Source organism: Lycorma delicatula, chromosome 1 (genome assembly GCF_047948215.1).
Source record: "Lycorma delicatula isolate Av1 chromosome 1, ASM4794821v1, whole genome shotgun sequence".
NCBI lineage: Eukaryota > Metazoa > Arthropoda > Insecta > Hemiptera > Fulgoridae > Lycorma > Lycorma delicatula.
In genome coordinates this window covers 316,706,327-316,720,256 of record NC_134455.1, presented here as the reverse complement: position 1 = coordinate 316,720,256, position 13,930 = coordinate 316,706,327, and the positions used below count along the sequence as shown (strand labels likewise).

Here is a 13,930-nt window from a genome sequence, read left to right as displayed (position 1 = left end):
AATCAAACTGTACCGAAATCGTTAACAATTATTTATTTTACAAAAATACATAAAAAATATAAATTATTCAAGTTAAAATTATATAAATTACTAACACGAGTTATTACAGAAGTAAAATTGACAATAAAGAAATATATTTATATTACAAAAAATGAAAAAGTAATAAATAAATAATATTAAAATATAATAAAAGTAATAATAATAATATTATTAAATAATTATAAAGTAATACATTTCATTCAGGTACTACAGAATTTATCTAAACACACACAACATAAACATACGTACATATCTATTACTAAAGAAATAATAATAATAGTGATTATAAAATAAATATAAACCAGTAAACGGTGAACAACTGTAAAAATATAACATCAAAACAATGCGTTTTATTTCTAATCACACACATACACACAAACATACACATATATATTATCAAATGAGTTTTAACATGAAATCTATATTAAAAAAAAATCATTACTAAATGGGAAATACAGCGAAGAATTTGTTCGCTTGAAATAAAAATTTATACACAAACAGCATACATTTGTCCATAACAAAAAATAACGTCTAATATTATTACTAAAAAAAATAATTAAAAAATTCAATATTTTTTTAATTTATAATTTTCAGTTAGAAGAATGTAGTTTGATGATAACGGTTAAATTTTAAGAAAACGAAAGTTTTTACATTTTTTTAAAATAATCATTTAGAAAATATAATTTACCAATATTTTCTTCTAACGTTTTCGGTACAGATGTTAATTAAATTCGTACTGGATATAGATATATTATTTTAATTGATATATTAATTAATAGAAAATATAACAACAGAAAAATCTGAATGTTTATTAAAAGTAAATTATAATAATTAATTGACATTTTTAGTATTAAAAAAATTATAAATACTTAGCCAATATTCAAAGGCACCTTTACTGCAGATGAAAACAGTTCTTTAAAAGAATATATAATTTTCTCTTGTGATCCATCAGTGGAAACTATTATTTTTTTGAACATACTGAATAACTATTATCAAATTATTCCTTGTAAATTTATCATGTTATAAAAAAAAATGACAATCCAGAAACACTTCTATAATAAGGCGAGAAAACAATGTAATAATGATGTCATAAAATTTTCTCATAAACTCTTTCAACAGTTTACATAATGCATGCTCGGATTGAAATTAATTTTTTTAACTGCGCATGACGTTTTATGAAATGGTTTACTATTTTCCAAAATAATTTTATGTTTTTTCATCATTTGATCAATAAATCGAATGATGTATCATTATATAATATAAAAGCAATTACTTAAGTATGAAATCTAAACGATTTTCTATTAATCATAATGTAACAGCACATATAGAAAAATCAAAAACGGTATTTTTAGATACAGGCGATTATAATTTTTCTTTATGATTTTAAACTCGGTAATAGACATTTTAAAAGTAAATTAATATTAAAATTTTTAAAATTGATAGTTTTCTTAAATTATTATAAATTTAGATTCAAGATATAAAATGTCCAGCGTAATTTTATTAGTTACTTTCAAGTAACTTTTAATTTTATTAAAAAACAAATTAATGTTTTTATCTTGAATCTGTAGAACTTCCAAGAATTTAAAAACTAATTATGAAAAGCGTATTTATAAATTTAAATTATTAATGTAAAAAAATAAAATTATTACGGTTGTGTTAAAATTATATAGCTTATAAATGAAAGGTTTAATCAAAACACAAATTTCAATTGCTTCCAACTCAAAAAATAAGATATAAAATGTAAATCCACATTTTTGTTTTTTTCTAACATGGAATTAAAAACAATTTTTCCCCTATGGTAACAATGTTCTTTTCTACTAATCTAACTTCAGTTTAATAATTTTATAGAGTAAGTACGAAGTTATAATACTAATTTTACTGAAATTAAATTCTTTTTACGTATCACCAAAAATAAAAAAAAATAAAATATAAATTAGAAATCAGAAGACAATCTTTTTTATAGGAAATTAACAGTTTTATATATTAGAAAAGGAAAATGTATAACAAAAATATAACGTTCTTAATGATTTATTTTATATTTAAATAAATATTAAATATTTGTTTTTAAATTCAAAATAAAAATTGTTAACTTTAAAGAAAATACATCATCTCATGTAAAAACATCACTATCAGTCAACTTTTTTACAAAAATAAAATCTGCACCATACATAACAAAAAAAAGAAGGAAAATCGAAAACTAACTTAAATCGAAATAATACTTATGTGTACTGTTATATAAAATAAATAACTAAAAAATGAAGTCCATTTATATATTCTTTGGCTGGATATTAATAATAATAATATCACCAATTTATATAAAACTGACAAAAAAAAGATTTAAAACAACCTTTTAAAATAAGAAAATCTTATTTACTAAACTTTTTTCTATCAACAGTTTCAACAGTTTTTAATAATTATTCGTTCATTATTTTATAATTACACCGACAGACCACAAGAACTTAAAATGTGTGCATAAAAAAAATTATGTATCACATACATACACAAGCACGCACTTTGTTATTAAACATACAACAACAAAAAACTTTGATCTCGCATCACATCGTAGACATCATCCGTTGAAAATTATTATTTAGTTATTTCTTTTTTTTTCTAAATAATAATTTTATTCTATCACCTTACTTTAAAATCATATACATATTTTCCAACAAGAACTAAACAACCTGAGCCAAATCTTCTTCACGATTATGAAGGAATTATTCCTTTTACGTCACACCAAGATCATTGTAATAGTAAAACTAGCTTGTAATTATTACAATTAAGAATTGTTCTTGACATCATCATCATCCGCATCGATCTGAAAAATAAATATACCAATGTCAAATTTAAACAGAAAAAAAATGTCCATAAAACTAATGTATTGTATAAAAAATATCAATAACTATTATTTAGCATAAGTCCGATAAAGCGAAAAAATGTTAATCGATTCCTTTACGAATTGAGTACATTAACATAAATTTATTGGTACATTAAGAAACGTAATCTCTTTCTTTTTTCTTCTTGTTTAACCTCCAGGACCACCGTTAGGTATTGTTTCAGAAGATGAGATGAATGATTTGTAGCATGGGTGAAAAAAGTCCATGCCTGACCGGGATTCGAACCCGGGACTTCCGGATGAAAGGCCGATACGCTACCAATCGCACCACGGACGCATAATCACGAAACATAATCGGTACATGAATAAAATAAAAAATACTTTGAACTGTTTTAAATAGGTCCTGACACTTTTGTTCTCCAAAAAAATTGTTAGTACTAAATGAATCGGGATGAAAGAATAACCCTGACTTTCTGGTAAAGCAATAACTATTCAGTTCATTCTAAAAAGAAAACGTCTGCAGAATGTATTTAGGGAAACAAAATTTTTGATCGAAATGCACTGATTTCATCATCGCTAAACTTTTAGAGAAACTTCTATCCCTAAAATAGGTTCTACTTTACATAATTTTCTGTACGTTGGATTTGATGTTTGCCTTTCCGCCAGTTATGCGGGAGAAAATAAGTAGTCCAAGGCTAACCTGGAACAGTCATATTTTATTACTAACAAATGATTCTTCAACATTTGTTAAGTTTTAATTAAAAATACGTTAAGGTCTGAAGATCCAGAGATATAACGAGCTGAAAGTGTACCGGATAGTTCCTTATCCGGTACCACGAGATTAATGCCGAATAGTGAAATTTTAGGTCAACATCCGGAATAACATATTAATCGATCATTCCACCAATATTCAGTTTATTCTACGAGATAATCCGGACCTAACGGAACTTTAATTCTTCAGTATAAAAACTGGATGAACAGTTTATATTTCAGTCGGCAAATCTGAGTAAAAGTAAGGGCTTTTCCTTAAGAAATCCTCAGCCTCTTTGTAGTTGGATTTCTTAGCATCGAGAATAAAATTATTCATGCGCTTATACGAGACGCATACGGTTTATAAATAGTTTGCCTATATCCTGGATAAAATATCATTATCACCCAAACGACAGTGGATGGAATGAACTACTCCTGCACGGGTTCCTTGCAGCGATCCTTTGCATGGTGTTATTTGGTTTTTTCGCGATTCTTTTGAATAGATCGTTCATCAATATCACTTTCTATTTCATATAATTTGAAGGATTTTATAAAAAAAAAGAAGAAAAATGTTTTCTTGGATTCATGCCCAGACCCTCGCTAGTTGTGTTAACAATGAGACGACCACGTAGATCTTTTGGTCTTCATGCGCATAATAAAATATCTTGAAACTTTTTTTTAATATTGGAAACGGGCCTTGAAATCCTCTTTCGGCAGAAACATTTTTCAGTTCTTTTTTACCATCCCGGCGAATACAACTAGAATAGTTATATTAAAGGGGGAAGTATAGTAATCAAAAATGGGGTATCAGATTTTATGCAATCTGTACATTTTAAGGTTCAACAAAATAAAACAATCTAAACCAAAAATCACAAAATCAATACGTAAGTGTGCTGCACTGCTTTTGGCCTTATATCACAAGATTGACCATACCCATTTTCTTCAAATTTGCTCAAATATTTCTAAAATTTTTTTTCAATCATAAACCCCGGACCTAAAATGCAGAAAAGTTTTTTGAAAATCTTCTTTTTCTTATTTCAGCCTTTATTGAAGGGGATGTTAGATTTTGATAAAACTTTACTATAGGAAATTTGTTAAAGCTTAACACATGAATATTTTTAGAAAATTTTTTCTTAGAATTTATTCCCCAAGTCTAATATATATATATCCTGTGTTGTTTTTTTTAGCTCGCTTTCAATTTTTGTTATTAATAACTGGGAAAGACAAGCAATATATATTTTTTTTACAATATTTGAAGATATAAAAACATATTTTCTTTCAAAAATTGAATAGAGAATGTAAAGATTAAAGAGAATTAAAGGGAGATGCTGCATATTTCTCCATAATAAAAAAAAAACTAAGTTTCAAAGCTCAAGTTTGGAAGGAAACCCAGACTATAATAGTAAATAGTGCAGATTTATTTTTTAATAAAAGAAAAAATCTCCTCCAATGGCAATTTCTTCTAATATGAGTAAAAAGTAATAGTAAAGGATATAAAACTCCGTTAAAATAATGGTAATATTGATAATTCACATTTAGTTAAACCTAAATAAACCACTAAATGAATCAAAAACTAAAACTTATTGGTTCACAATCGTAAAATATGGAACAAACTAGTACACATAAACAAGGAAAACAGAGTAAAAGCTAAACGAGGCAGACTTTCTTCCTGGTATTTTTGTACATCGATCTAAGAAAAAATTAGAAGGAAAACATTTAATTTTTAAAAGAAAATAAAATGTTTCAGTCGTCTTAATAGTTAGTTACGCATTACAATAATATTATATTACTCATGTATTTTGCTTAATAGTACAATTAAAATCTACATTTATACCATAAACAATAAACATAAAAAAAAAGATAACGGCTTATTTATTAAATATTATCTTATCTTTAAGACAAATTAATAACTGTACAACTTCACTAGCAGCTAAAATATATAATTAAATCTACTCTCTTAAATAGCCTGGAGAAAGCATCGGGAAAATCAGTCCCATCCGAACTCATAATTTTTAAGTCGCTTTCGCTTATCCTCTCTTTTTATACGTATTTATTTAATTATTTTTCTAGTAAAAATCTTAGAAGAAACATCTTAAAAAGCTGGCGTTAAATTAATGATAACGTTAAATTAATAATCCAGCATTTCAATCTAAAAATTCTCTTCTCCTTTCGTTCCTTTTCTACATTTTTACAAACGTAAATCCATTATAACTGCATTCAGACGAAGACTATCAACTGATAAGGAAAATTCGTAGAGACCTTTAACGGCGGAAGTGACGTAATTTTACCTTAAATCGTGGAACAAATCTCCATGTTTTAACCGACATAACCCAGTAAATATTACCTTTTTTTACTGCTATTACGGAAAAGAATTAATACAAATTTAGAAATTTCAATCGTATGTACGTTTGTCGAGTTTTTTGAAGCTCATATCATTTATATAATCACTTTTCTGCAAATAATTTCTTAACAAAAACACTTTTCTTTAAATAGGCGAAGGAAAAGAAAGGTACCTTTTTATTTAACATTACTTGATTTACAACCCTCCCCCCTTGCGTTGGAAAGTGTAAAAAAATATATATCCTATTAAATTTCTTTCTAATTCTCTTCGTCCAGTTTGGGTTTTTCAATCTAACAGGTTTTTTAGTTTTCGACCATTTTTTTCAACTCAGAACACCGTTCTTTTAAAAAATAATATTTTTCGGTGAATTGTTCTTTATTATTTTCTTAACGTTTACATGTTTAAAAACGTGTAAACATTTTTTTTATTTCAAATACATTTTTAATCTTATTTTTCAATCTATCTAAATCAGCATGATCGATAATACGTATTGAAATATATCTGTTAACAAATACAGAATAATATTTTATGAAAAATTGTATAATTAGGATACATTACCTACAATCGTCCGAAATTTCAAACTATTTAGTCTACCCTCTTACGAAAAAATGTTCAACAATGAAAGGGAAAATTATTTAACATCAGTGCATTAATTACAGATGTTACATTAATATTAATATGTTGCAGTGTTTTAAAATTACTGAAAATTTAAATAAATGCCCATATTACCGGTGTAATTCAGTCGGTTTGATGAGCCAAGATATTTATATATATCCCCGTCGCGGATTCTCCCGCTATATACTTGCGTATCGCGTCGTGGTCAATTTTTTATTCTATTTTATGTTCTTTGGTCAAGTAACCGAAGGTAGATACAGCCAGTTGCGTCGCACATACAGTAACTGTAGCAGTGGTTGTGTTGGTTGAGCTGCCGCGTCGCAACCCTTAAAAATCGAAATTAAAAAAACCAAAAATTAATTTTAGATATTTATCTGAAAATATCTGCCCAAATCTAATGAAAATTTTGTTTAGTAGAATCAGAAACGGGGAAAATTTATAATCATTGTTCAAATTTTTTTTACCTTTCTTCACTTCTTTCAAGATCGAATTTCAAAAAATCTAAAACTGGTTTTTAGATATTTACATGAAAATTACGCACACCAAAAATCAAGTGATATCTTCAGTTTTTACCAAGAAATAAAAAACAAAAAAAACGTAAATTTCATTCTTACTCCAAATTAATCCATTCTTACTCTATTTTCTCTCTCTTAAATTTTCATTCTTTCTCCATTTCAACCTTATAAACTCCAAATTTCAAAAATCCTTCCTTAGTACACGTTTAACGTAGGAAGAACTGAATACAAATTTCCTCATTTTATCTTCAGTAGTTTTTGCTGGGCATTGATAAATCAAGTCAGTCAGGACTATACGTTTCATAATATATATTATAGCTTTAGGTAATTCCGAGGCAAAAAAATTACCAAACAATAATACTTAACATACAATAATAGATTCCCTAATCAGTTCAATACGGTATTTTAAATGACAAATTTGCATGCGAACTCTAAAAAAAACATATTTATACAAACTACTTTTTTATGAAACATCATAAATAAAATACCAAGACGAATCCTGGTGACGGTAGTTGCTTTTATTCTGATTTGAATATTAGATCGTTGATACTGGTGTTCTTTGGTGGTGAGTACTTAATTAACCACATATCTAGGAATGGTCGGCCTGAGTCTTTTCAAAACTACACGTTTACCGTTGCATTTACTGTTACAGCCAGTCGCTATGACTTTAATTATTGAAGCGACTATAAATAAAAAAGAATTCCAAGACTGTTATATTACTGATGTAATCGTTACTTCTCATCGAAGAAAATATACAACACGGGTGGAAATATAATTTCAAAATCCGGCCTTTAGAAAAATCTTGAATCTTATGAAATTTCGTTGAAATCAAGTTGTTTTAAAATAAAAAAAAAAGGGCTGTCTGAATAAGAACATTCTTTCTTTTTCTGTTTAGCCTCCGGAACCACCGATATCAATGAAATGACAATCGCGCCCGTTAATGCGTGAATTAAATGTTTTAAGTGAGAAACATTTTTATTAAGTAACGTTTAGTTTTTAATATATACCTGTAACATTAAATAATAATAATAATGCCCGTGTAAGGTTCAGTTTTAAGTTAAAATACGCATTTACAATACAATATGTAACAAACAGTTACAGTGTAAATTCCATGGGTACCACTTGTGGGTTTTTATTTCATTTTATTCTAGTGAGCGTGGTTTACATAAAGTAATGAGAATTCAGCAAACTAACCAAGATTAAAAAAAAAATTAAATTAAATATTTTAACGGAACTTTTTCCTTTACGTGTAAAATAACAATTCCATACATAAAAATAAAACTCCATTTTTTTAAATTCTACTTTGTTTTTACTCTCTTTATTTTCCTGTTTAGCCTCCGGTAATTTCCGTTCAGATAATACTTCAGAGGATGATATGTATTGTAGTCTTGTACAGTCTCAGTTCGACCATTACTGAGATGTGTTGTTAATTAAAACCCAACTCCACCAACACCAGTATCCACGATCTAATATTCAAATCCGTGTAAAAAGTTTACTAGGACTTGAACGCTGGAACTCTCGACTTCCAAATCAGCTGATTTGGAAAGACGCGTTTACCACTAGACCAACCCGGCGGGTTTTATTGTTACTGTCTAACGCCAGCAGTTAATTTTTTTTATGATGAGGGTAAAATAAATTTTAATAGTGTACGAAAAAATATATACCTTGTTTGATCGGGATTCGAACCTAGAACCTTTTAGATGGCAGATGAAGGTAGATAGAACTACTCTTCCGGTAATAGACAAGAAAACAATATTTTTTCTATATCTTTAATTTTCATTAAATAACGAATTTTTGAAAAAATACTTGAATTCTATTAAATCTTAATCAATAGGTTTAATTTTATTTATTTTTTCCAAATAAATGATAAAAACTGATGTAGTGTAGAAAATATAAAATGTGTTTATGTGTAAGCCTCCCTGCAGAGCTCACTCACCGACATTAAGAATAAATTATTTAACAATAAACGTAGTCTAAAAAAAAATTTAATAAGTGGGAAAAAATAGTTTTCAATAATACGTAATAATAGCTATAATAAAATTACACAGCAGTAAAAGTAAAATAATAATAGTAATAATATTACAAGCGAAATAATGAGCTTTTCACTCTCGTTTGCTTTTGCTGTGCCGCTGCAATATCATACCGGAACGAGTTATTACGTCATCACTGCACGTGACCTAGTTCCATCACAACCACACCTCTCTCAGCGGTAACCCTAATCCCCACTACACCACCCACAACAAATTAATGCACTTTGAAAACGAAAACACTGCAACTTATAATACATGACGATTATTATTGCGTACAAAACCGGTATTAAAAATTATTGCTATATCAGCGAAATGACCGTACGAATAAAAATAATTCACACTATAACCTACATTAATTACATTAATTGACATTTGATATAAAAAATATTCGTTGAAGATTATTTATACTAATAACGTTTCGTTGCTAATTTTTTTGTAATTTACTTCTTACAAATTTATTACTATACTTACGACTATTTTTTGTGTTAATTATTACGCAATTACAATTTTATAGTCACATTTTATTAGATAAACAGTGGTAAAAAATAAAAACAAAATTTGATTTGTAGAAGTCAAACTTAGCATTTTCTATCTAAATTTCAAATTTCTGTCATAGTATTATAATTTGTAATAAGAGGACACACCGTGATTTTTTTTCAGATACTTTGGGCTGATTATCAGAACAGAAAAGTGCACACATTAGTTTCGCTGCGACTGTGGACTGCGTGTATTATACGGCATTGCGTCGGGAATTTAAATTAGGAGTTAACATCCGAGATATACTAGGAAACAATATCAGGATGTTATACAATATATTATTTATTAAAGCCGTATTCGATTATTTAATAATTATTGTAATATGTTGTTTTAGTATTTTATATTCTGTTTTACTTTTTCCTGTGTTATTGTGCGTTTTGTTTGTTAATTTTATTTATTTTTCTGTTATTTTGTTTATACATACTGTTGCAAAACCATCATTGCAATTTTATTATAAGTCTACACGGTTTAAAAATCGGCGAAAAAATTCTGTAATATGATTTTACAGAATTGTGTTCAACTCGGATGTAGCAGAATTTACGTATAGTCTGGAATACGTATGGGTTCATCGAAATGTTTTGTTGCAAATCTGTACCCGGCTTTGTAACAGCAGTTACATAGAAATAAAACATACGAGGTAAATACAGATCATTATAAAACAGTAATAACTTAAATGTTGAAAAACTGTATGAAATATAGGCATACAATACAAATATTAAATGGAATTAGAGTCACAAAACACTAACTTACATTACTCTGTTACACGATACAATTACCTGAGTTTTCTCTTTCATTAATATCTCTTCTTTTTAAACCTAACTAAACGATCCTATTTTAATAGTAGTACTTTCAACAGTATTTTACAATAAAATATCGTAAGTAACGTACCGAACAAATTTTGAAAACAACGGATAGATTGCACTCATTTTAGTTATTCATAGGTTATACATTTAAATAATAATTTAATAACGGAAAAGATTAACTAATTATTTCTCATGTATTTCGACAAATTGCTTCAAACAATAACTAAACGCTGGATTATTAAAATTTTTATTTCATTAACTACAAAACACTGTTCCTATTTTTTTTTCTTTATTCCTTAATAACATATCTCATTTTTTCCCACTGGGCTGGTTTAGTGAACTCGTCGTCGAAAATCAATTTTTTAATAGCCGATTTTTGAAGTCGAAAGTTCTGAGGTTCAAATCCTAGTAAAAGTTAGTTATTTTTATACGTATCTGAATACTTTGACAGTGGATGGATACCGGTATACTTTGAAGTTGGGATTCAATTAACCACACGTCTCAGGAATGGATCAGCCTAAATTTGTACAAGACTACGCTTCATTTACATGTCATACATATTATCATCTCATTGGGCCGTGAGGGGGTTGCTTATTGTTTGCTAATTGAACACACTGCAACGTGCACATCAGGAAAATAAAATAATTATTTAATTTGAAATAGTTACCTTACTTCTGAAACTACGATATAGAATTATATTTTTTACTTAATTATTCGACACTAGTTTATCAGTTTTTTCTTCTGTTAATCAATATCATATGAAAAATAATACACTATTAACAAAATAAGAATTTTTAAGTCGTTAAAAAGATAAAGGGCTATCTATGGAAATGAAGATGTCGAACTAAATACTTACTTTTTACAGGTCATGGCAGAATATGAATCAGACATTTTTTCAGTTAAAGACTACTTTGCGGTTATTACAATACATTCATTTCGTACAAAAAGTAATGATGAAAAAATAATACGAAAATATTATACTATTTTACGGTAAATTATATCATAATACATATTTTTATTCTCGTATAAAAGAATCTCTGGAGCGAACGAACAGGTCTGGATTATTTTCATCTTTTAACAATTTTTTTTTTGGGGCTCCGTATCTTTTTCTTTTTCCTGTTTAGCCTCCGGTAACTACCGTTTAGATAATTCTTCAGAGGATGAATGAGGATGATATTATGTATGAGTGTAAATGAAGTGTAGTCTTGTACATTGTGTTCTCATCTCAGTTCGACCATTCCTGAGATGTGTGGTTAATCACCAAAGAACACCGGTATCCACGATCTAGTATTCAAATCCGTGTAAAAATAACTGGCTTTACTAGGACTTGAACGCTGTAACTCTCGACTTCCAAATCAGCTGATTTGGGAAGACGCGTTAACCACTAGACCAACCACTGTCCCTTACCACTAGTTAACCACTGGACCTTTGGGGCTCCGTATCTACATTACTAGAAAATAACTACTTTTAAATATTTCATCGCTAGTGTTGCATTCTATTAACTTAATAACAATTAATACAAGAATTAAAGCGCGATTGATATTCTAATATACTTTTTTTATTTTGATAAATTGACAAGACATCTGACTGAGGTGTTAAACAAATTTATTAAAATAAAAAAACGCATATTTTACGGGGAATCATAACAACAGTATGGAAATAAGAAGAAAGGAACACCGATTTATGTGAACCTACCACGCACGCCTACTTTAGATTAATATAAGTAATTTTACTGAAGATTAACGAAAAACCCGTATGATTACAAAGGTAAGGAAAATATAATTTAAAATAATGAGTCAGATAAATACAATAATGTATCTTTTCAAGACTTAAAGTTTAAATCTGAACACCTTTAAAAAACTGAAATCATTATTTAATCTTACGATCATGTTTTCATATTAAAAGAAAAATAATTGTTTAAAAAATTTACTATACCAATAATATTAAACTAAATAAGCAATAATTAAATTCTAAGCTAATGTGCTCAATTCCGTTTTTAAAAATTAATTTAACCCCCTACCAATCAGGTAACAGTTTAAAATTAAAGCTACCCGGATAATGATTATTATTCTTTAATTAAAATATCTATCTTTAAATCCGTTTTAATGAAAAATCTTATAAATAATTTACAGAATTACTATTTTTCTTTTTTTTTAAGGATTGGAGTAAATTAGATTATAGGTTAATTTTCTGCTTGATAACTCCTCAATTGGAAATAGATCATTTTAAAATCATTAAATCGAATTAAACATTTTATTAAATTTGTTTAAATATGATAGGAGCTTAAAAAAAAAGTAACCGCTTCAATCGATTTAAAAAAAAATCCCTTTTAATATTATGCTGCCATAACAGAATTTATAAACGGTTAAATCGTCACAAAATAAATGCCAAAATATGCATACTTCCATATCCTATATAGACAGAATTATTTGATCAGGATTTTGGTATTTTTTATTTTTATTTTTTTTATTTAGGAATTTCAAAAAGCTGAAAAACATAAATGTCTACTGCGAGTCGATTTTTGCACCGACAATATTTTTCTAGTCTAAATACTATACAGAAAAAAAATCGTTCATTCATTTCAAAAGCCTTGAATAATATTACTTTACAGACTAATATTTGTATAATTATTATCGGTTCAAAGTTCAAAATTCACCCCTCCTCGATTATTTTTTTAAGGAATACATTTTAATAAAAAAATAAATAAACTAAATTTAAAAGAAATAACAATAGGAATAAATAAAAATGTCTATTTATAATTTAATTCATTCTCTATTTTTAATTACATAATTAATTAGTCTACTGTTGATAACATAATTATCAGTATTGATAACAACAAAACTAATACGCAACTCATTGAAACATGTTATATAACTAAATACAAGGCCTAAAAATTTATCATTAACTCTGTCAATCATAAACAGTTGTTATCTTACAAAATAAACGGAGAAAAAAAATAAATGCGTGTGTACTATATACTTTTTTTATTTTTACTAACTCTGTTATTATAAAATCTTAAATAACACCGAAAGAATATATCATTTTTCAGTAAAAAAAGAACCCTACTATAAATTTTTTATTTTTATTTTTTTGACTTACGAAGTTTAGAAAAAAAACCGCTACGCATAATAAAGGAAATACTGCGCGATACCTCGAAAGATTGTTACCGCAGTGACAATGTTCAATCAAAATTTTGTCAGTGAGTTTTCCGTTCTTAATGTTTCTATCTTAAATATATATAATACGATTATAACCTACTTTTAAACATTCCAATTTTTATTTTCTTGTACATTTACTTATTTTTATTTTTTCTTTTCCGTCACGAATTAACTAAAACCGGATGGATCTTTTATGGTCAAGATAATTCACCACCCACCTTTACAAAAAAAAAAAAAAATCTTACGTAATTTTTTATTGGTTGTACATTTTTTCAATATTATACAACTTTATTAATTTTCTTCCATTTA

The 13,930-nt window shown here is 27.3% G+C and overlaps 1 protein-coding gene across 1 annotated transcript in view; it reads right to left on the bottom strand.

The window, feature by feature from the left end:
- Positions 1–2,057: 2,057 nt before the first annotated feature.
- Positions 2,058–13,930, bottom strand: part of slbo (CCAAT enhancer binding protein alpha slow border cells) — a 48,964-nt gene continuing 37,091 nt past the window's right edge. The window contains exon 2 of the mRNA XM_075381982.1: positions 2,058–2,854. The gene's annotated coding sequence lies outside the window, so the exon portion shown is untranslated. The remainder of the gene's footprint in view (positions 2,855–13,930) is intronic.